The sequence below is a fragment of the Centruroides sculpturatus genome, unplaced genomic scaffold (genome assembly GCF_000671375.1).
Source record: "Centruroides sculpturatus isolate CEXI.00-Female unplaced genomic scaffold, Cexi_2.0 scaffold448, whole genome shotgun sequence".
NCBI lineage: Eukaryota > Metazoa > Arthropoda > Arachnida > Scorpiones > Buthidae > Centruroides > Centruroides sculpturatus.
Window position 1 is genome coordinate 408,716 of NW_019384639.1, and position 22,944 is coordinate 431,659.

The following is a 22,944-nucleotide window of genomic DNA, read 5'->3' on the forward strand; positions in this document are numbered from 1 at the left end:
CCAATCTTTCTGCTCATAGGATATTACCCTATATTACTTTTTTTTGCCCATAGGATATTACATGTAATTATTAAGTAAAGAATATATAAATAGATTATTATTCCTCCATTAAACAGTTGCTTGATTTTATTTTTATTTTTATTTTAAATTGTTATTTTTACTTAAAACTTTTAAATACGAAATGTTTATTATCTACCTGTGCTTGATTAACCAAACTGTAGATCGCGATCTGCACGCAACCCCTTTGTATACAGCAGCTATTATAGATTTGGGTAAATCGCGAGCAACTGGTTGAGAAGTTACGTACTGATTTCTTTTTTTTATTGAATTATTTAATTGTACAGAGTACAAGTTACCTACTGCAAGTTGATAATTACAGTAGTTATGGCAATGGGAGCATTAGTAAGGCCTACTGTAAAAAATAATTTATAAATGCTTACCTAGTGTAGTAGGCTTTACTGTATGCTTTTATAGTAAATGCAACTTCTACTATGCACTACTACTGATCTACAGTAGTTGTAGTAATAGTCAAGCACTTGAATAAGTAATATTTACAATAATAGTACTGTACTGTATGTACTGTACATGATGCACCTCACTATAAATATAGTTGTAAGTAGTAGCAGACAATAGTAGGTAGTAGCATACAGTAGTAGGTAGTAGTAGGTTATAGTAGGCTGTAGTAGGTAGTATATAGTATTATAGTAGTAATAAGTTGTATTTACTATAAAAGGAGGCAATAAGGTTTACAAGTTGTAAATGTTTATCTATTTCAGTAGGCATTACCAATTACTTTTATAGTAAATACAACAAATATTACTACTGACTCGCAGCGGGTAAGTTACTTTCTATAGTTATACACTTCAACAAGTAACATTTACAATATAAATACTCGATATACCTCAATATAAACACAAGTACCAACTTCAAATACTAAAACACAATACAAGTATAACTTACCGAATTAAATTGCAAATGTTTACACTCTGTTTGTAACTTACTGCTGGGTATAACTTCGAATATAATTGATTGCAGTAAGTTGCAATAGGAGCGAGCTTAATGTAATTACAACTTATTGTAATAAATTGCACCGCATGCGAGCATGGTGTAACTATAACTTTATAATAGTGTAAATTAATGTTAAGTTAAGCTAACTTGTACTAAATACAGTCAACCGAAAGTATAACTCAGTTATAGAAACTTTCGACGAACAGACAGACGTTTCCGATAATCGATCCAACACTTTCGAATGAAATTAACTCATTTAAATTGAATTTTATGTAAGGATTTTTAATTGATTTCTATGAAAAAAAAATAAGGTATCAACTTATAAGCTTTTACATCTAAACTTTGCCTTATCGATTAATCGATAAAGTAAACTTAACCATTTAATTCGAGTTCTAATTATAGTTTGCATAAATCCAAACTTAATCCCATTCCATAAGGAAAATTTAATGGAGAAAATGGATTAAGGCTTTTAATCTTAATCCTCAGGATTAATAATAATCCTTTCTATTTAGATGAATTGGAAATAGGAATTATTCCGAACGTCCAATTGCATTTTATTGATTTTCATAAAACAATTTCGAATAATTGAATAATTAACAAAACTATATTCTTTTTTTTAATTGAATAGTTAATTCCAATTAATGCTTTAATTGGAATTAATTACATTTTTTCCATTTAATTAAGAAAGTTTTACAACTTTCTCTTTCAAACCCCTCTAACACTAATTTTTTATTGAATAATAAACGAAAAATAAAATTCTTCTTAACCCCGTTGACCGCGAACTACAGGTTGAGAAGCTTTAATATAAAAGTATCCAATAATACCTAGTGTAAAAAGTAAGTTGGGAATGTATACCTATTGTAGTAGGCTTTACTGGATATTTTAAAATAGATTTTTTAATGTATGCTACACTACGGCAATAAATTTATTTTATTTTTATTTTATTCAACTTACAGCTGGAGTTCTTGCCTGAGGTCCATATGGGTACTTAGTCCATCCTAAAGAGCTCTCTGTTGTCGTATCGAGAAGAACCACTGAAAGTATAACAGCCCTTGTTATTGGTTACGATAATAAGTACTTTTCTTTGTTAAAAAATGTAAAAAATTTACATTATAATTGAATAATAACTTGTTAAAATTCTATAATTTTTTATATGATTCATCTTAGTAATTTAAAATCGAATAATTTATGTTTTATTTGTCAATATAAGGCATAGATTATTCGATTTATATCTAATTACGTCACCTATTCGCAGCACCTATTCGTGAATATCTATTTACAGTACCTATTCACGTCACCTATCCGTTAATACCTATTTCCAGCACCTATTTACAGTACCTATTCACGTCACCTGTCTGTAAATACCTACCTATTCGTGAGTATAACACCTATTTACAGTACCTATTTACGTGAGTACCTATTTACGTCATTCGTTTACAGTACCTATTCATAACACCTATTTACGTCTGAAAAGTTAAAATTTGTACCCAATTTTCCTACATTTTAAAACACTCGTGCTGCCTGGACACAGAACGAAAGCCCAAATCTGCACCCAATATTTTGACAAACACGCTGCTAGATATAGAACAAAAAACAACTGATATTTATGCCCGAATTTTTCACACTTTGATAAGCAAATTGATACCCAGTTTAACAGCTAATATTATTCTGTAACTAATTACAGAGCGATAAATTAAACCCAATAAAAATTAATTTATAAAACAAACACACTGTAAAAATATATATATATAAAATCAGTAAAAATGCTCCTACACTTTCTCCAAAATATATATATATATATAAAAAGAAAATAAAACCAATCGCTAAACATAGACACGTCCTATCCGAGAGTTAAAGGAAGGGGACAAGTTTCAAATTTCTTATCGATATTTCTACATTAATTTCAAAAATAGTTCTGACACACACACATAAAAAAAGAAGAAGAAGAAGAAGTCTTCTAAAGGGGTCTTCAATTTTAAAAGCGGCTTTAATGTTTGTGCTTTCCTGGTCAGAAGCAGCTGCTGTGTACAGATCGTGCCCATTGTATCCAGACATCTGTCAGAATTTGGAGTTCCTCTTTAATGACCACCCCAGGAAACTCTTGCTTATATTTGCGCTTTCTTTTCATTTCAGCAAGCTGAAATGAAAGCGAAGGAGAAGATATACCCCAGTATATCTTTATATATATATATATATAGATATATATTTATAATTTCCTTTCCTGTTCGCGACCCAGACCGATCTAGTAAGCTGCTTACCGATTATTTATTCAACAGAATAATTTAATTTCCTGTGTTTTCTCGAGTATAGCGCGCATCTGTTTCCCCAAGCTATTAGAGACGTTGAAGTATTATTATTATATTTTTTTATTTTATTTTTTCTTCATCCCCTACTCTTTTTTTTTTAAAGCTGAGGAAACATTCTAAACGACTAATTTAGTGTGTAATCAATAAAAAAATATACATTTTGGAAATAAAAATAACGAATGGGATATCGAGTAATTCCAGCCATTCGCGTGTTTTGATCAAGTTGATATGCTAATTATGTTTAGTCTGATGAAGCGGGTTTTCTACTCATTAGGGTGCACGACAAATTGTTAAGGGGGTATCCTGCTACTGGGAGGAAAAAACTTATACTAACAATGTTGCCTGATCTTATGCGTTGATAAGATAATACAATTGATTATATCCAATGGTCAAGGTTCTCTGTTATGGCAAAGTGTTTCTTGTAGGACAGCTTGTTATCCAATACAACTATACTGATTATTATCTAAGCTCCTTCACTGAGTTTACTGAAGGATGCGCTTGATAGATTTATTTTACTGTTAAATTATTATTATTTTTTTTTAATTGTTTATTTCTCACGTGTATCAAATACTTGCGCGCTTCTTTTCGTCCAGATCGATCGATCTTGCTAAAAGTTTCTTTCGTCTGTTGTGTGTTTTTGATCGAAGTTTGAGACGAGTGAGGAACGGTGTATGATCGGGAATAAGAATCGAAAGAGTTAATTAATTGTTTTCGATCAGGCATGCTCGATTCGAGAAACGTGAGGATCGAAATAAGAATCGTTAATTGAAATTTAATTCAATTAAAGAATCAAAAACGGTTCGATCAAATTTAATTCGATCAAAATAGGGATCAATCGAGTAAGGATTTAGAACGTATATTCAAACTTGGTTCGATTAAAGCAAAGATCAAACTTATTAAAATTCGATCAACATAAAGATTAATAAAATCAAATTAAAATCAGCTTTCATTTTAGAAAGCTGATTTTAATTTGATTTTATTAATCTTTGCTAAAAAATAAAACTTTTATAATTCGACGAAAATAATGATCAAATCCTTACTTCTCTTTGATCATTGCTTCGATCAAAGACGATTGGTTTTTGATTTTGGCTTTGTTTGATCTTTATTCGATTACAACTTATAAAAATCTCGATCGTAACTCATCAAATCGATTCATTTTTCTTCAATTTCACTCCGTTTAATGTTCAGATCATTAATTTTTAATCGAATCCACAATTTTTCTATCATTTTTGCATATTTGAAACGATTTCGCTATTAATCTTACAAAGATGTAACGTTTCAATTATTATACATTTTAAATGGATTGCCTTAACCTATATTTTTCCAACGAATTTAATTACTTGTCGACTGCAACGTAACGAAGAGAAAGAGGAAGGAATAAATTAAAAATATAGATTTATTCCAAATAGAGTGTCATTAGCTCGAAACATGCCAATTTAGGAGTGTAATTGTTTATTCCTAATCAAAACAGAACAGAAGCTTCATTTACATGTTATATAGACGAAACGTTAGGAGTTTGTGATAAACAATCATTTATTTATTTGGCAATTATTCTATCGTGAATTATTTGATCGTTTCTGTTTTGAAACTGCAAATTTCCACGATGAAACGATCACGAAACCTGCTCAATTGCTTTGTTTTTTTTCATGGTTTCTGCTTTAAAAAATGCAAAAATGGAAGCTGAAACACTCACAAAGCATGCAAAATTGTCTTTTCTGATGGTTTCTGCTTTGAAAAATGCCAAAATTTGAAGCTGTAAACACTTACAAAGCTTGCAGAATTGTCTTTATTTGAAAAAAAAAAACAATTTCTCTTAATTACTTAAAAAAAACCAACCTGTTGTTTCGAAATTTGTACTTAATTTTTAAAAGTTTATTTTTTTTCAACATTTCTTCAACTTCTAATCTTCTCTGCTCCTAAATTCTCTCCCAATTTCTATCAGTTCCACAGCTCTAGTTCATTTTTAATTCAGTAAAAATAGCAGATTGAAGACAGACTTTTTTTTTCCTGTAAATTGCTAAACTTCGAGTAATGTTATTTATTAGTTTTTGAAGTTTACAAAAGATTTGTTTCGACGTAAATATATTTAAAAATCTCATTAAGTTTCAGTTAAGTCATGCGGAATTTCAATAGAAAGCAAAGGATTCGTTTGGTTGCAGTAAGAGAAGGTGAAGTTTGAAAAAAAAAGAAGAAGAAGAAGGTGGGAGAGGCAATTAGTTCTTTTTCCAGTTTACTCAGTTTGACATAAAACGGTTCATCAGACTAACCGTGTCCTGTCCTATCCCATCGACAACACATTCTTCAATTGACTACAGGAGATTCTATCCTACTCCTATATAGTTCGAAGATTGGCCTCTTGTGGTGCTGTAATCTCAGACAGGCGTTGTCAGATAGAAGGTTTCAATTATGGTCCATCTAATTAATTTTGTCCTCCTCAAGTTTGTACTTGACAGACAATCGACTTAGTTAACTTGAACATTATAACAGTAGAAGGTTTTCTCTCCGCTCGACACCCCTGGGGAACGAACTGAGCCCCTTAATAAACCTGTTTGACTTATGACCTTCGACCCACGGCAGACATTTCCGATTAGAACGAAACTTGGCAGCCACTCGGCAAAATTACAATGGTGTGTAGATGGGAGCAAAATTTATCGACTTTTATGGATAGAAATTGTAAAATTTTCATGGATTTCCAATCGATAAATTAGTCGGATACAATGTAAATAGATGATTAGCTTATAAAGAAATCTATTTAAAGGGTAATTCCGAAGAGAATTAGGGGGTATTAATTCAATTAGAATTGATTAGATCATGTGTACCCACTTGAAGATGGGTACATACGATCCATCTTTAAGTGATTACAAAGAAATTTTTGAAGTCCGACATCAAATTTAAAGGTAATTTTGAAGAGAATTAAGAGGTAATGGCGAGGACACGGCATAAAACAAATTAATGCAATAAGCAAACCACTCAGACAGTCGGATTCGGGAGTAATTTAGTAATTTTATAGATAAGGCAAGCACAAGATGAGAAGAGAATTAATAGGTAAATCAAACGAAGATTCACAGCAGTTTGCGAATTAATAGGTAAATCAATTGGTCAGACACGCAGTAGTTTACCCGTTATTATGTAAATCAAATAAAGGCACAAGCTATAGGTTTAGACGAGCGTATGTCAGTTTACAAATTAATAAACAAACAAGAACGGTTAAGCGAAACTAACGATCCATTTCTCTCAAATCTCATTTGCTATAAATGAGGAGAATCAATTTTATTTTTTTTATTTTCAAAGTAAAAAAAAAAAGAATTTCCAGCAAAGAGTTGTGTAACTTTCCCGGCAAAAAGGTTAAAATTGCGTGTGGCGCCATCTGTTACTAGACTTTTTAAAAAAATCTTTTTATATTATTAATTATTACAGAATGGCAAAGTTTTTATGGGTAAAGACGAGTTTCATAAAAAAAAATTATATAAACGAGTAAAATTTTCGTTAAATCCGATCCCTCTCGAGATACAGCATGCCACCCCCTCTATCTCCCCACCCCGTCGACCTTTAACCACCAAAATTTAATAGGATCGATGCCCCTAAAACACGAACCACCCTGCGAAATTTCAGAAATTTTCGACAAAAAACACAGGAATTATTAAAGTAAAAGTAGACAAACAAAATCGTGTATCCCCAAAAAGTACAAAAAAAAATTCCTCATTTTTTTTATATTTCTCGACGTTTTAAGGTCCCAAAAACGTAAAAAAAATTCTGGGGGGAGTGATTTTTTGACCCATACTATTCATAACAGGGGGAAGTATGGTGTGAGTTTTTTACTTTCCCCACTTTATACATAACAGGGGGGAAAGAAGAAGGAAAAAATACGTATAAATAAAGAAATTACAGGAGATATTCCGCGTAATAAAATCGCACTTGAGATCAAATATAATCTCGATGACAAATATTAACCCGGAGAATTCAATAACCTGATAATTGAGCCGGGGTTGACATATTGAAAAATCAACATGATAAATGCACACCTGTGCAGTTCACAAAGAGGTTAAGAGAGGGAAATGGGCAGAACTCGGATGGTTTTCGAGCGTAGGCCAAACGAAATTTTCTGATAGAAATGCATTTCGATCAATTTTACTAGCATTAAAAATACTTTATATTTTAAATAATTTCCATTCGGTTAACGTGCAAATCCCTCGAGAATAACTCCCGTTCTCGTATGCAAATGAGCGAAATAATTGAAACTTTATTCACTTATTTATATATATTAATAATATTTCTGTGTATATTTTAATAATAAAATGTCGTGTTTTTTCTTCTACTTTTTCTTCTTCTTGGAGGAATGAAGAGAGGGATGTTAAATAAATTATTATTCTGGAAGTTGGATCGCCTTCTTTCAATATATTTAATTATTTAAGAGGTCGTCGACAAGGGTCAGCATCCAATCGCTGATTTTTTTCGTTGGAATTTTCAAATTTAATTGTTAAATAACAAAGAGATTGCCTCACTAAATTATCTCCTTAATGTAAAGGTAATTTAGTGCCTCATTGCTGTGTAAGCAATTTAGTACCTCGTTTAAACGTCATTACTGTAAAGGCAATTTAGGACCTCACTTAAGCGACATTACTGTGAAGGAAATTTGGTGCCTCATTACTGTGAAGCTTCGCAATAATCTTGAGAGTCTTCACATTAATCTTGAGGTAGGTTAGTGAGGTACAGCCTACCTATTGAAGAGAAAAAAAGAAATTAATACAGAAGAATCTACCCTTATAGACTACAAACTATAAGTAGAGCTGGACAGGCTTGTTAGGCCTTAAACTGTAAACACAAAGTAGGCCCTTCCTCCATCAAATACGCGTAAAAAACACGAGGCCTTACGTGTAAATCCAGTCCTACCAGTAGGGGCCTCTATAAGTGTATGAAGAAAAAACAGAAAACCATCGTAATGTATACAGATACATATTTATAAAGATTTAGGGCCCCGTAACAGGGTTCATCCATTAGGGTAGCCACAGAAATGTTGCAGGGATCCTTACAAGAAAAACCTGTAAATAGCTATAAGAGAGCCTGTATTATACAGGGGGAAAGCAGGCCTAAGGGGAATCCTCTATAGGCCTTTCCCATCTCAACAACTAACTGCAGGTGCACCTGCAATTTTCCACCAATCTAAAAATTTAATATGTCGGAAAATCCAAAAGAGAGAGAGAGAGAGAGAGAGAGAGAGAGAGAGAAGGAGGGAGGGAAAGAAAGAAGTAAGAACGAGACAAAAATTAGAAAGTAAATAAATAAAAAGCCGAAACGTCAAGAAGATAGTTTTAAAGGAAAAAGTCGAAAGAATTTAAAAAAATTCAGCGAGCCTCCGAGGTATTAAAAGAGCTTGGCTTCCATATAAACCGCATTTTCCGTCTGATTGCCATAACGGGCAAAACAGGCAGAGGTACGAGTTGTGTGCAGGATGTCTGAAGTAATTTAATAGGCCAGCATTGGTACCGAAATAATTTCAGTTACGTACATCTAATGCAATAAAAGTGCAGATGGAAAAAAGTTGGGGGCACACCCACTGCAAGCAGGAAAGATTCCGAGTTAGACATCATCGAGACTAGAAAATAATGTCTTTCATTTGTATTCTCGCAAGACCAATAAATCATAGACATCTCTTTCTATGCGCCAAAGGGCGTGGTTTCCACTAACCTCATCTAAATACTGTTATTCTCTCCCTTCCACCGCTGCATTAGCCACTTTTACATTTTTCCTTGTTTGTTACACTCTACGCTTGATCAACGTTTTAATTGTGTATATTTTACATTGGCTACCGTTTCCATTTATCCGTAATTTGTTTAAATAACAAATATACATCTCGGGTTCGGACCTTTAGAGATCCGAACCCGCGACTGTACTGCTGTACAAGCGGATTATTATTTTTAAAGGGAGGTGTGATCAACGCACTTGTAATTTTTTTATTATATAGTTTAAGATTGGCTATTGTTTTTATTTATCTATAATTTATTTAAATATCAAAAAGACGCCTCGATAATAATAATAATAATAATAATAATACATCATAGAGTCGCGGGTTCGGACCTTTATTGATTTAAACCCGCGATTGCAGAGGGGATTATTAATTTAAAGGTCAATTTTTGTGTATTTTTAGATGGCTTCCGTTATAATTCAACCAAATTTGTATCTATAATCGCATTAAATAACGAGAAGACATTTCAGTAATAACGACGCCCCGCAAAGAGTCGCGGGTTCGGACTTTTAAAGGTCCGAACCCGCGACTTTTTAAAGTCGAATTATCAGTTTAAAAGGAAATTTGTAGCCCGAATATAAAATTTGTACACGATTTCTTCATATTTCTGTGGCACAAAAGCGGTAACTCACTTACAAAAGTAGTTGCAGCACGTAGGTGAGGCCTTCGTAACTATTTTTAAAAGGTATTAAACTAAAATAAAGATTAAACAGAAATTATTTCTTCAGTTTTTTTCTTTTTTTTGGATTAATCACATTAAAACCTTACCCGATAACGTGGAGAAGCGCTATTAAAAATGTCATAAAACCTAAAAATAATTAAATTTATGCAGCGTATTTTTCTCGTTGGCGCTTTATTTATTTTATTATTATTTATTATTTCTTTTTTTCTCTCTTTTCGTCACGAAATTCAGTTGTCGAATCTACGCTAATGATTCGCAGATAGGGCATTGGAAGCCTCTTATTGAAGACGTCAATCTGTTTTCCACTCGACAATAAAAGGACAATGTATCGATGATGAAAGTTGACAGACGGACAGAACGTTGAATTTTTTTCCAAATCGAATAATCAAAATTTAATTCTTTTTTTTTCACTTATTCTTTTTTACTTCGCCTTCTATTCAATTCATAGCAAATTTCACGGGAATAATCAAAATTTGAATAAAGCTTTAAAAACGGATTTACTTTTATTTTTATTTTAATACAACGCGCGAAAGAACTCTTAATCAACGACGTCCACCTTTTTTTTTTTTATACTTGTCTACAATTTAATCAAAGAAAATTCGTCAGTCGCACTTTATTCATTGCATTATTTTTGATAAACGTTTAAAAAGTTCGTCGCAACAAGCCAAAAATTCGTTTACCAATCGCAACTTTTTGCATTAAGGAGAATTTTCCTCCGGATGAAATATCAAATGGACCTCTTCCAGGAAACAACGGAACCTTCTTCTTTTTCTTCGCACACTCGATAATTGCTCGACAAACACACTGTTAAAGGTAAAGTATCGATAGTATTAATTGACTGATCACCGGATCAATACATCTTTCATCTTCCTCCATTATTTGTTTATCGTTAGAGAAGAAGCGATGTTCCACGAATTTCTTCTCTCTTTTTTTTTTTTTTTTTTTCGTCTTATCCTCCGGAGGAAACTGTATTTTTCGAGCGATTCTTCAAATATTGTCGAGTAACCCGGACTGTAGATGGAAGTTCGAAGTGTATTTCAAATATGGAAGGATTTCGAAGAACATCTACAGTCCCTCAGATCGATTCTTCTTGTCTATCAAACGTCCCATCGAAAGATATCGTAGAATCTTTTTTGGAATCCACTTCTTCAACTTCTGACAACTCTGGCTAAATCGATCATATTCGTACGAACGAAATAAATAAATAAAAGATTATTTTGCATGCCAATCTTCTAGTTATCTCGCAAGAATTAAATTACACAACTCCGATTTTTCTAGGTCTTAATATTGCCTGGAAGATTGGATTTGATATCACGCTTGACCATGATAATACGGTGGAAAAAAAAAAAAACGCATGAAGTTCTTTCGATGATTAAGTAGTCACAATTGGTTACAGAAACGATGACCGTCCACATGACGTGACTCTGCTACATTCAGCAATGATTGATGGACAGGGTTTGAACGTCGATGGCGGACATCCGGGTTCTTCCTTCATTGTATCCCATGCAAATTAGCCGATGTGATAGAAATATGGGCATTTGGCTCCGTACCAAAAAATATACCTGGCACAAATTTAGCGCACCTGTTTAATATGGATACTACGCCGTATCGCCGTGGTATTCGATTGCATAAATGGACCCCACGGCGAGCCATTTTCTCTTGTTTTTTTTTATTTCTTTGGTGCTGCGAGTAACTTTCTGTTACCGAAGCGGCATCGGAGTTTCCATTAACGAGAAGGGAAGTGTTGCCGTGTTTTCTGTTTAGACGGGGGATGTTCTTTTACAGGCAACGAGTTGCCATGTTGTGACTGCTGCTTCAGTCACGTGACGGCAGCACGCCGCCCCGCCGTAATGAGTTGGCCAGCTGAGGTCAGCCACATTCGTGAGGGCATCGGCGAAATTCAAACAAATAGAATGGGGGTTGATTTCCCTTGTGTTTCCCCGAGGTTGTTAGACCCCTACCGTTGCCATGGTAACTAGGTACGATGGGATTCGCCTGGCTAACAGCGAATTGTGGTCGGCCTGCATACAGTTGATCTTTAATCTTTGCCCGTCTCTGCTCTTATTGATTGTGGCTTCTCTTCGGTTCTTAGTTTGTCTTAACCGGGATCAACGCCAAGATGAGATATGTCAGTTATAATATTCTCCACTTTACATTTTGTAGCACAACCGGCAAAGAAACTCCAGATAAGAATAACCTGGAAGAACTCAGTCGGAATCCATTTTTAAGATTAAACTTTATCAGATCCTCGAGTAATCGACAGAAAACGAAGAAGTTTCCATCAGATATAACCTCTAAAAAATGAAAGCTACTGGCATATTTTTAAGCTATTATATTTCCCGTGTTATCTGATATACTTTAATATAATAAGTCTCCTTTTAAATATTCATAATTCCTTTTTATATAAATATATTTTTAAAGTAGTAGTGAGGTCAACTGAAGAATTCACTTGGATGTCGATCACTGAACAATCTTTACTGACCTATCCTCCGTTGGATCAATATATAGGGATACCATCCGGTGCTTGGATGGAAGGATTACTAGTCTCGGAAGAGATTTAACCTGATGTGTTTAGATACATGCCTGGTAATGCAGGCAGACAGAATCCTTTCGCTTTATGTGAAACTTCACATATATCTATTTCTTATAAAATAAAAGTCGAAAACTGCTACAACTACAAAAACTTATTCTTTATAGAAAAACTGCCTTCTTTTATATATACAATTGTCGACTTATTCTACTATCCATTATATAAACATACACCCCTCATTATAAACTCATTGTTAAAGCTAATTTTAAATGCATTAAGCCTTAATTCTAAATCCTTATTTTTCAAGGATGTTATCTAGAATACAAAGGATTTTTCATTTTACATTGTGGCATAGCATAATTAGGCATACTTTAAAGTAATTAATCTAAAGTAGATGGAGGTAATGTGGCATAACGTGGTATAAGTAAACTAATGCAAGTATGAGGAAGTATTCGACTCGTTATAGGAGGCATAATTTTTCATAATAAAGAAAAAAGCCTGAAGTAGAAGCCTGAAGAGAGCTTACAAAATCATTTTTTACATATTATTGCTATCATTTTTCTATACGATTCTAAAGAATTTCATAATCAATAACTTCTGTTCGATTTCTTTTCCAAAAATTCTTATATTTTATCGATTTAATAAATAAATAAATATATATAAATACATTAAAATTTATGAACGTTTAAATACATAAATCATTAATAACTATATTAATTAACATTTCCGTCATTTATAATTAACGATAAATTATGCTAATTTCGAGTGGAAATATTGATCATTGAATTTAATAATATCATGCCTTATTATCTATTTGATAAACTTATCTAGGAGATTTGTTACTAGTCCTGCCATTGGTTAAGCAAGTTTTCCATTAATCTACAAATAAAATCGAACCTCAGTTAGATCAAGTCATGCTCAAGAGCATCTCTTATAGGTGGAAGGTGAGAGAAAAATGTTTAAGTTTAGATGAAATATTTGTTTTACAAACTTTCTATCGTTTATTTTAACAGGAAAACTATTTAATATTGGAAAAATCTCATAAAGTTGTTTTATGTAAACGCTCAATTTTCTAAACAACGATTATCTTTGTCTATATTTGCAGCATCTCATTCAGTACTTCGACCTTCTTTTTTTTTCCCTTCAAATCTGTCAAATTCCCTCGAGGCTTTGACAATAATTGACGGTCGATCATCGAGTTGACTTTTTTGAAACTTTTTTTTTTTATTTCCTTTCTTACTTTGCTAAGATTGGTGAAACAAAATTTGATTTCCCATCGCAACCGATTTTTTTCTCCTATTGGCAAAATATTGCTAAATCGCAGTTAAGAGTAAAATAACAACATTAAAAATAAAGGGAGAATTTACTTTTTTCTTATCTTAATTCATTGATTCGAAATCTAATTTAATCCTGTGAATATGCTAAAGAGAATGGATCTACTGTGTGAGTCTACTTCACATGTAAGCTGTACGAATCCACCTGCCAAAAAGGTACTTTTTATAAGGAAACTGGTCCCTATTTAGGTGTTAGGCACGTGAAGAAAAGCCGGATAATTCCACGTGGCCAGCTCGTTGATCAGGCGCAAACTCGAGTGTACAGGCCTGTTTATCATTAGGGCCTTCAGAGATCTCAGTTACGAATGCTTCTATAAATGGAGAAATGAGTAATATAGGGAAATAATGATCCAGCAAAGTGTCTTACAGTTCATATACATAAATCTATTACGATTAACAGCCGAAATTTTAAGTCATTCTAGCTTGTCCGAGTTAATATCTCGTATCTCTAGAGGAATATATTTTTATGGATCCAGGCCCACAATTTCGGTATATCCTACGTTGTTAGAGTTCATAGCACTCTCTGTATGATATAAAATGAGAATATGTTCGATACGTACGAAGAGTGCCAAGCATATTCATTAACTAATTATACCTAGAAAGCATTGGGTGGATATCCTTACTCATAAACAGCGATTTTATGGGTGGTGCTAGAATTACGGGCACATATATGTCTAGATTACAATCGCTTGTAGTTTCATCGAGCGAACAGTAAAATATCAGCGTAACACCAACCAGTGCCCGACTTTATCATAAAAGTTGACAGTTAACGTTAAAAAATAGAAAGAAAAAAAAATCAATTTGATATAGCTCAGAGTCGACAGTTTAATTGATGTTTAAACTACTTTTTGGTGATTTTAATTCTCGACTTTGTATACATAAGTAGAAAACTAAGTAAAAGTTGTTAAGTACTAGATGATAAATGGAGATTTGCTGTCCATCTCTCTCTTAGAAGTTACACGTCTTCCATTTCTGTGGTTGATGTGGCAAATGTAGCGAGTAAATCGAAATGCTTTCTTCCTCTGGGCATCTTATAACTTACCCAAAAACAAATCGATTATTAATTAAAGTTTTAAAACTCCTTCTATCGCTTAATTAAATATTTATCGACTATCGCAACTTCCATATTTTCCATCTTAACGCATTACGAATTGCCAAAAATAATTACATTTTACTAACCGGTTCGAAAAAAAATTCCCTCTCTTCTTTTACGAATTACTTGCCTACTCCTATTAATAATAATTTAATATGGGATGAACTGTTCTTTCTATACGACTGAATCACTTTTATACAACTGTACAATAATTGCTAGGGCTTATAATAATTACTATAGAACTTACGTTTGTTTCTATGTTTCTATAAACAGTGTTTTTCAATAGAACTGCAACTCTCTACTACTAAACAATACACTGTACCTAAACTACACTATTACATTTCCTACAAGAGCTTCTTTTCTAGACTGTACTATTTTTTCTATGAGTGAAAATAAGAAATTTAAGACTATGTTATCCTTTCTATGGTATAATAATTACTATAGTTTTTATGAACAATATTTTCAATAGAAGTGCTTAGTTCTTCCATAGAATTTACTGTACAAGAGTTTGTATAACCTCTTTGGGACTGCACTATTTTTTCTATAAGACTAGAAGTAACTAACTTATTTAGTTCCTTTGGGACTGATAATGTTTCTGTAGAAAAGAAAATAGCTTTAGGATTGAATGTGTTTTCTATAAGACTAAAAATATCATTAACTATATTATTTTCCATCAGGTTGCTCAGTGACTTTTATAAGAATGCAATGTATTACAATACAATGCAGTAAAGTTTTGTAATAATACACAAAAGTATTTCGTGCAGTACTTTCCCTGTACCCATTTATCTCTTAGTATTTCAAATCTCTATAATTCAAGCTTTCACAACAAACACTAAAATACAAATTATATTTTTGTAATTTTTAAGTTATTAAAAAAAAAAATTCTTCGTTGTTTGTCCTTGCACTTAGTTAAACTAAAATTTAAATAGGCGAATGGTCGACTAGTTAACAAAATTCAATAAGTTAGAAACGACTCCACTTCAAATAAAATATTAATTTTTCAATTTATGCCATAATTTTATTGATCAATCACTAAGTTCATAAAAATATAACAAAAATATTGGAATTTTTATGGCCACGAACCTTTAAAAGTTATAATTTCTAAATGTCATTAAACTTTTCAATGCTTTTCTTTCATTTCTTTTATGACTTTTATCATTGAATATAGGCTATAAGTGCTTACAAATCAATGAATTTTAATAAAATATTGATGAAAATTAATTAAAATTTCTATATTTAAAAAAAAAACAACGTATGAAGTAAATAATAAATTATGAAATAAAAATCGATTTTTATTGATTTAATTATCATTTTTTATTCTACTTTTATGATGAAATGTAATAGCCCCAAAGAAAATTTATAACAAAATTGCTAATTTCATTTAAAAATTGCATTGATAACTGGAAAAAATGGGCAATTTTAGCATTATTAGATGTAATTTTATTTTAAAAGAAAGGAAGTATTTTGTTTGTAAATTTATGTATTAATTTTTATGGGTAAAATTTATGGAAAAGTTCATATTTGAGCTTAGCTTTGAAAAGATTTACTTGTAATTAATATTTTTTATATGCGTATTTTATTTATAAATCAGAATTGACCAAAAAACTAATCATTTTAAGCGCACGACCTAACTTTATACATAAAATGACACTCTATTAAGTATACTACAAATACACTACGTACCTAAAAAAATATAGAATAATGCTTAACTTTCTACAACAATGCATATGTAGCATACATGCTGTCTTGTGTATACGCTAAATGTCCACATGATACTGGTGGTATAACACACACACACTACCTATACTGGTAGTGTGTGTGTGTGTTATAGTATAAAGTCTGATAAAGTATTAAGCTCTACAGTATGCCATTTACACAATATAGAATGTTTCCTCTATACCACATGAAGCTCCATTATAACACGTTGCCTACATAGCATAAACCTGTTTCATGGTATGATACCTGCACAGTAAGACCTCTCATATATTACTATTTTCATGCACATTAAGAGCTCTTTTATATTGCTATCTTCATGCATAGTAAGAACTTTCGTATATTACTATTTTCATGCACAGTAAGAGCTTTCGTATAATATTTGTATGCACAGTAAGAGCTCTCACATATTGCTATTTGCATCCACCGCAGAGTTCATATATTGCTACCTGCATGCACAACATGCACTCTCATATATGGCTATTTTCATACAGCGTATAAAATTTGCACACAGATTATATATAGGCCTATGCATGACTGTTAAAATTAATTATTGTATGTGTAAATTATATATAAAGTTTTAATAATAAGGCATATTGACACACAAAAAGCCGCTTAACTTATAAAGTTTAAATTCTATTTTTTTTTTTAAATTTTTGTTAATTTATTACAGATTTAAATTTAATTAAATCTTGGAGAAATCTGATTCGAAAACAATAGATTACTCGCGAGATTCGAAAACTTTGAAAATATTTATGTTTCGAGAGTTCAGAACTTGACAAAATCAATAAATAAAAGGGCAACCCACGCTAACATCAGGACAATTTTAATAACACAGTAACAAACTATTGAACTGTAAAGTTCGTCTAATCCAAGAAAACTTCAAATTTTACAAATTAAAATTATTCATAACCAGTTAAATCTACTAAACTACCACTTAAATATGTTTCTATTTAATTTTATTTAAAAATTCATTTCTAAATTCATAATACCACGAAACTCTAGAGCATATATGATTCAATAGAATTTATGTATATACATTACATACATTTAAATGGGCTTAAATCACTTTAATAGGCTCTACCCTTTCCTAATAAATTTTTAAAGCATAAAGTTGGGCGTAATTTAATTAATTTGTCGTATAGTTAAAGTACGATATACATATATACCCTACAGATTATATTGTTATAAAAGAAGGCAAATATATGTATAAATATTAATTCTAAATTATATATATTTTTACATAATTTAAAGAAATTCTTCATTAAATATGTACTATTCTAAGAAATCAAGAGAATAAAAAAAAATAAAGAAGGTGATAAATTATAATTAATAATGCCTTTTAATCATATACGATAAATAAGATAAGGTTGCAATTAAATCAGCCATAGGGTGGAAAATAAATAGGAACGAAGCACACGATGATTTGTGTAAAGAAACGATGTCAAAGAAAGCCAATCGTTGGAGATTTGGGGCAAAGAAATTGTTGACCCTTGTCTTCTACAAAAAGGCTTGTTCCTGCAGCAGATCGACATTTTCCCAACAGCACCAGCTCATGTTTTGTACCTGCAGTTAATGTCGTGACAACAATCATCTTTGGTCACGCACCATAAGATCTGTTCCCGTCCCTACAGTGCATGTCAACTTATCATTCCTTGAATACCTGAACCTTTAATGAGCTCAATAGATTTACCTTTAAAATATATATATTATAGACAGATTTTTTTTTCTAAACTCCTTTACGCTTTAAACATTCAAAACTTTAAGGATTTTTAATAGGGGTAGGAGCAAAAGAATACGAAGCACGTTCGGGCATTTTTTAAATTTTCTTTTTTTTTTTTTTATGCCAAAACCTAATAATAGGTCGTAGCCACTTCCTCCATTATTTGTTTATCGTTAGAGAAGAAGCGATGTTCCACGAATTTCTTCTCTCTTTTTTTTTTTTTTTTCTTCGTCTTATCCTCCGGAGGAAACTGTATTTTTCGAGCGATTCTTCAAATATTGTCGAGTAACCCGGACTGTAGATGGAAGTTCGAAGTGTATTTCAAATATGGAAGGATTTCGAAGAACATCTACAGTCCCTCAGATCGATTCTTCTTGTCTATCAAACGTCCCATCGAAAGATATCGTAGAATCTTTTTTGGAATCCACTTCTTCAACTTCTGACAACTCTGGCTAAATCGATCATATTCGTACGAACGAAATAAATAAATAAAAGATTATTTTGCATGCCAATCTTCTAGTTATCTCGCAAGAATTAAATTACACAACTCCGATTTTTCTAGGTCTTAATATTGCCTGGAAGATTGGATTTGATATCACGCTTGACCATGATAATACGGTGGAAAAAAAAAAAAACATGAAGTTCTTTCGATGATTAAGTAGTCACAATTGGTTACAGAAACGATGACCGTCCACATGACGTGACTCTGCTACATTCAGCAATGATTGATGGACAGGGTTTGAACGTCGATGGCGGACATCCGGGTTCTTCCTTCATTGTATCCCATGCAAATTAGCCGATGTGATAGAAATATGGGCATTTGGCTCCGTACCAAAAAATATACCTGGCACAAATTTAGCGCACCTGNAAAAAAAAAATAGTTAAAAAATTCATCTTAAATTTAATAATATTATTGACGTAAAATACTTCAAACTATTCTAAAAATTCGCCATATTTTACTTTGATACATGCAAAGATCAATTGCGAATCAATAATCCAGATAGATTGCTGCTCCTGCAATGAAGTCAATTATGAAAAAAAAAAAAAAGAAGAAGAAGAAGAGTGGAGTTATTTTTCGAAGTTAATATGAAGAAGAGAATGAGTGGCATTCCTTTCTGATATTTACTTAATTAGTTAATATACTATTCTTTCAAAAATGCAATTAACAGATAATGAAAGTACTTTGCCTCTTAAAAAAAAAACACACACACACACACTCCCAGATAAATTATGTGCAGTATTGTTATCAATTTATCATTAACATAAACTCATATTTCTAAAGAGGAAAAAAATATATATAATAATAATAAACCGGGAGAATTATTAATTTAAAAAAAAAAAAAAAACTAATCTCAGTTTATGAAGATTTCTTTTATAAAATTATAGAATTTTGTGTATTTCTGTAGCTAAACTCTAGCAAATTAACTTGGTTTCATCAGCTAATTTGTTTAGATTTTAATGAAATTTTTTGCTCTGTACTTGTATGTATGTGTTTTTTTTAATACCATATATATATATATATATATATATATATAGAAAAATCTATATTTATAAGCTGGAGTATGTACATGGTATGCTCTGTGACTTTGTCCAGATGCCCGATGCAATATAAGTAAGATGCTCTTGATCCATCATCCACATCACTCACCCAATCCCATTTTTGTACCATTTTCTTATGTTAGGTTATTTTATGGATACTTAAAAGTCTATTTTAGTGAAATATTGATTGATAAATTTTTTCTGATGATAAATAACTCCATTTTTTTTCTTTTTTTTTTCTAAATTTACTCTATAGAAAACAAATCTACATCGTCCCATTCCTTCGCTTTTCAACGTAAAAAAAATCAGTAAAAATTCAAACTGCAATTTAAAAAAAATGCAATTTTCCCAAAGAAAATTTATAACNAATAATCAATTTATTTTTCGAAAATTCGAAACAAATGGAATTAAATAAGAGGAAAAAAAATAGCGGTATTTACTTCGCTTCAATTGACTTTTCTGACGTTGTAATTAATAAATAAAAGAGAATAACCGTAAAAAATGTAAAAAAAAAATAGTTAAAAAATTCATCTTAAATTTAATAATATTATTGACGTAAAATACTTCAAACTATTCTAAAAATTCGCCATATTTTACTTTGATACATGCAAAGATCAATTGCGAATCAATAATCCAGATAGATTGCTGCTCCTGCAATGAAGTCAATTATGAAAAAAAAAAAAAAGAAGAAGAAGAAGAGTGGAGTTATTTTTCGAAGTTAATATGAAGAAGAGAATGAGTGGCATTCCTTTCTGATATTTACTTAATTAGTTAATATACTATTCTTTCAAAAATGCAATTAACAGATAATGAAAGTACTTTGCCTCTTAAAAAAAACACACACACACACACACTCCCAGATAAATTATGTGCAGTATTGATTAAATCTTGGAGAAATCTGATTCGAAAACAATAGATTACTCGCGAGATTCGAAAACTTTGAAAATATTTATGTTTCGAGAGTTCAGAACTTGACAAAATCAATAAATAAAAGGGCAACCCACGCTAACATCAGGACAATTTTAATAACACAGTAACAAACTATTGAACTGTAAAGTTCGTCTAATCCAAGAAAACTTCAAATTTTACAAATTAAAATTATTCATAACCAGTTAAATCTACTAAACTACCACTTAAATATGTTTCTATTTAATTTTATTTAAAAATTCATTTCTAAATTCATAATACCACGAAACTCTAGAGCATATATGATTCAATAGAATTTATGTATATACATTACATACATTTAAATGGGCTTAAATCACTTTAATAGGCTCTACCCTTTCCTAATAAATTTTTAAAGCATAAAGTTGGGCGTAATTTAATTAATTTGTCGTATAGTTAAAGTACGATATACATATATACCCTACAGATTATATTGTTATAAAAGAAGGCAAATATATGTATAAATATTAATTCTAAATTATATATATTTTTACATAATTTAAAGAAATTCTTCATTAAATATGTACTATTCTAAGAAATCAAGAGAATAAAAAAAAATAAAGAAGGTGATAAATTATAATTAATAATGCCTTTTAATCATATACGATAAATAAGATAAGGTTGCAATTAAATCAGCCATAGGGTGGAAAATAAATAGGAACGAAGCACACGATGATTTGTGTAAAGAAACGATGTCAAAGAAAGCCAATCGTTGGAGATTTGGGGCAAAGAAATTGTTGACCCTTGTCTTCTACAAAAAGGCTTGTTCCTGCAGCAGATCGACATTTTCCCAACNAAAATCTGTAATGCTTTTTTTTTTTTTTGTTCCGAATTGCGGGTAAAATACAGTTGAATTTCTTATTTGAGGCCTTTATTAATGATTAGGGCCTGTATGATTAAAGGATTATGGCCTTATTAAATTAGTCTTTACTAAAACACCTTCAGTAACCTGTAAAATCTAATGAGAACAGAATAAGATTTTTAAGGTCTTTAACTAAGAAATAGAAGGATCTAAAGTAAAATTACTATATCAAACTCAAGATAGACTCATTATAAGACTAAGAAGAGTAATTTAAGGTCTGTATGATTTATATTAGTCTTTAGTAAGTCCTTCTTACTATGTAACACTTTTAAGGTCTTTAACTAAGAAGTAAAAACACCTGTAGTAAAGATACGAGATCAAATTCAAAATATAGTATAAAGAAAGCCGAGAAGAACCGAACCCCTATATTTTTTGGCAAGTGGGTGGTACAAACTAGCGGAAACTGCAGCGCATGTCTGCACTGTCGAGGTCACTTTGAATTGGCAACAAGCTGAAATACAGTTCATCCCTTTTTACCAGCGAGTTTACTGATTCTTATTCTACGATAAGTCAAAGAAGGTAAGTGTCATGCACGCTACTATTTATTTAAATGCACTTCGAACTATAGTTTCATATAGTCATATTGTAATTCTTTAGTTTCTAACATAGACTAACAACATTCAAACTTAACCTCTGAATCCGGGGCAGGATCAATGCTAGGAACTGCCTCAAATAGATCCATAATTCATATGATGGAGTGGACAGTGAAGAAGAATATGATATTTTCATTTGTGAATTTTTCTGTTAATTAAAAAATAAATAAATAAACATGTTTTTACTTAAACGTCTGTTACTATTTTACAAGGTTTTATAAGCGTTGCACACATGGAAACCGGGGCAAGACAGAACACTTACGGTTGTGTTCCGTTTCCCCTATTATTTTCATTGTTAATAAGGCTAATTTAAATTCTGTATAACTTAAATTGTCCTTATTAACGCTTTAATAAGTCTACATTAATAATAAAGTAAGCGATGAAAAGTTTTTAATAGATCTAAACTAAAAGAGGAAATAGTAACTTTAATACTGTCAAATTACAGCTAATTTTTAAGAAAAATATATTACAAAAATTAAAAATTAAGGATATTTTTACTGTGCCTAGACCTTAATAAGTCCTTAGTAAGCTGTAAAATCTAAAATTTAATTTTTTTAACACCGCTAAACTGAAAAGAGAGGTGATAGCAACTATAGCACAGATAGTAAATCAAAATCAATGTAAACCTATATATATATATATTTTTAGAAAATAAATTCAATTGAAGATCTATAGAGTGCATCGAAGCTTATTTTGATTAAAAAAAAAAAAAAGAAAGCTATCACTAGCTATCTGGAAGAGTCAGTGCCATGATCTATAGGAGCTGCTGCATTGATGTGACATTCTCAACAATACACGTGAGCTGTTACAAAAACTATTGTTTACAACAGTGATTGATAATGTTTGTTTGATCAGTTAAGCAAAACCTTTTTC

The 22,944-nt window shown here is 31.3% G+C and overlaps 1 long non-coding RNA gene across 1 annotated transcript in view; it reads right to left on the minus strand.

Moving 5' to 3' along the window:
• Positions 1-1,784: 1,784 nt before the first annotated feature.
• LOC111625943 overlaps positions 1,785-22,944 on the minus strand; it is a 28,348-nt gene continuing 7,188 nt past the window's right edge. Inside the window, exons 3-4 of the long non-coding RNA XR_002756811.1 lie at positions 1,963-2,042; positions 1,785-1,805 (exon numbers count right to left, since the gene is read on the minus strand). This is a non-coding gene — a long non-coding RNA (uncharacterized LOC111625943). The remainder of the gene's footprint in view (positions 1,806-1,962; positions 2,043-22,944) is intronic.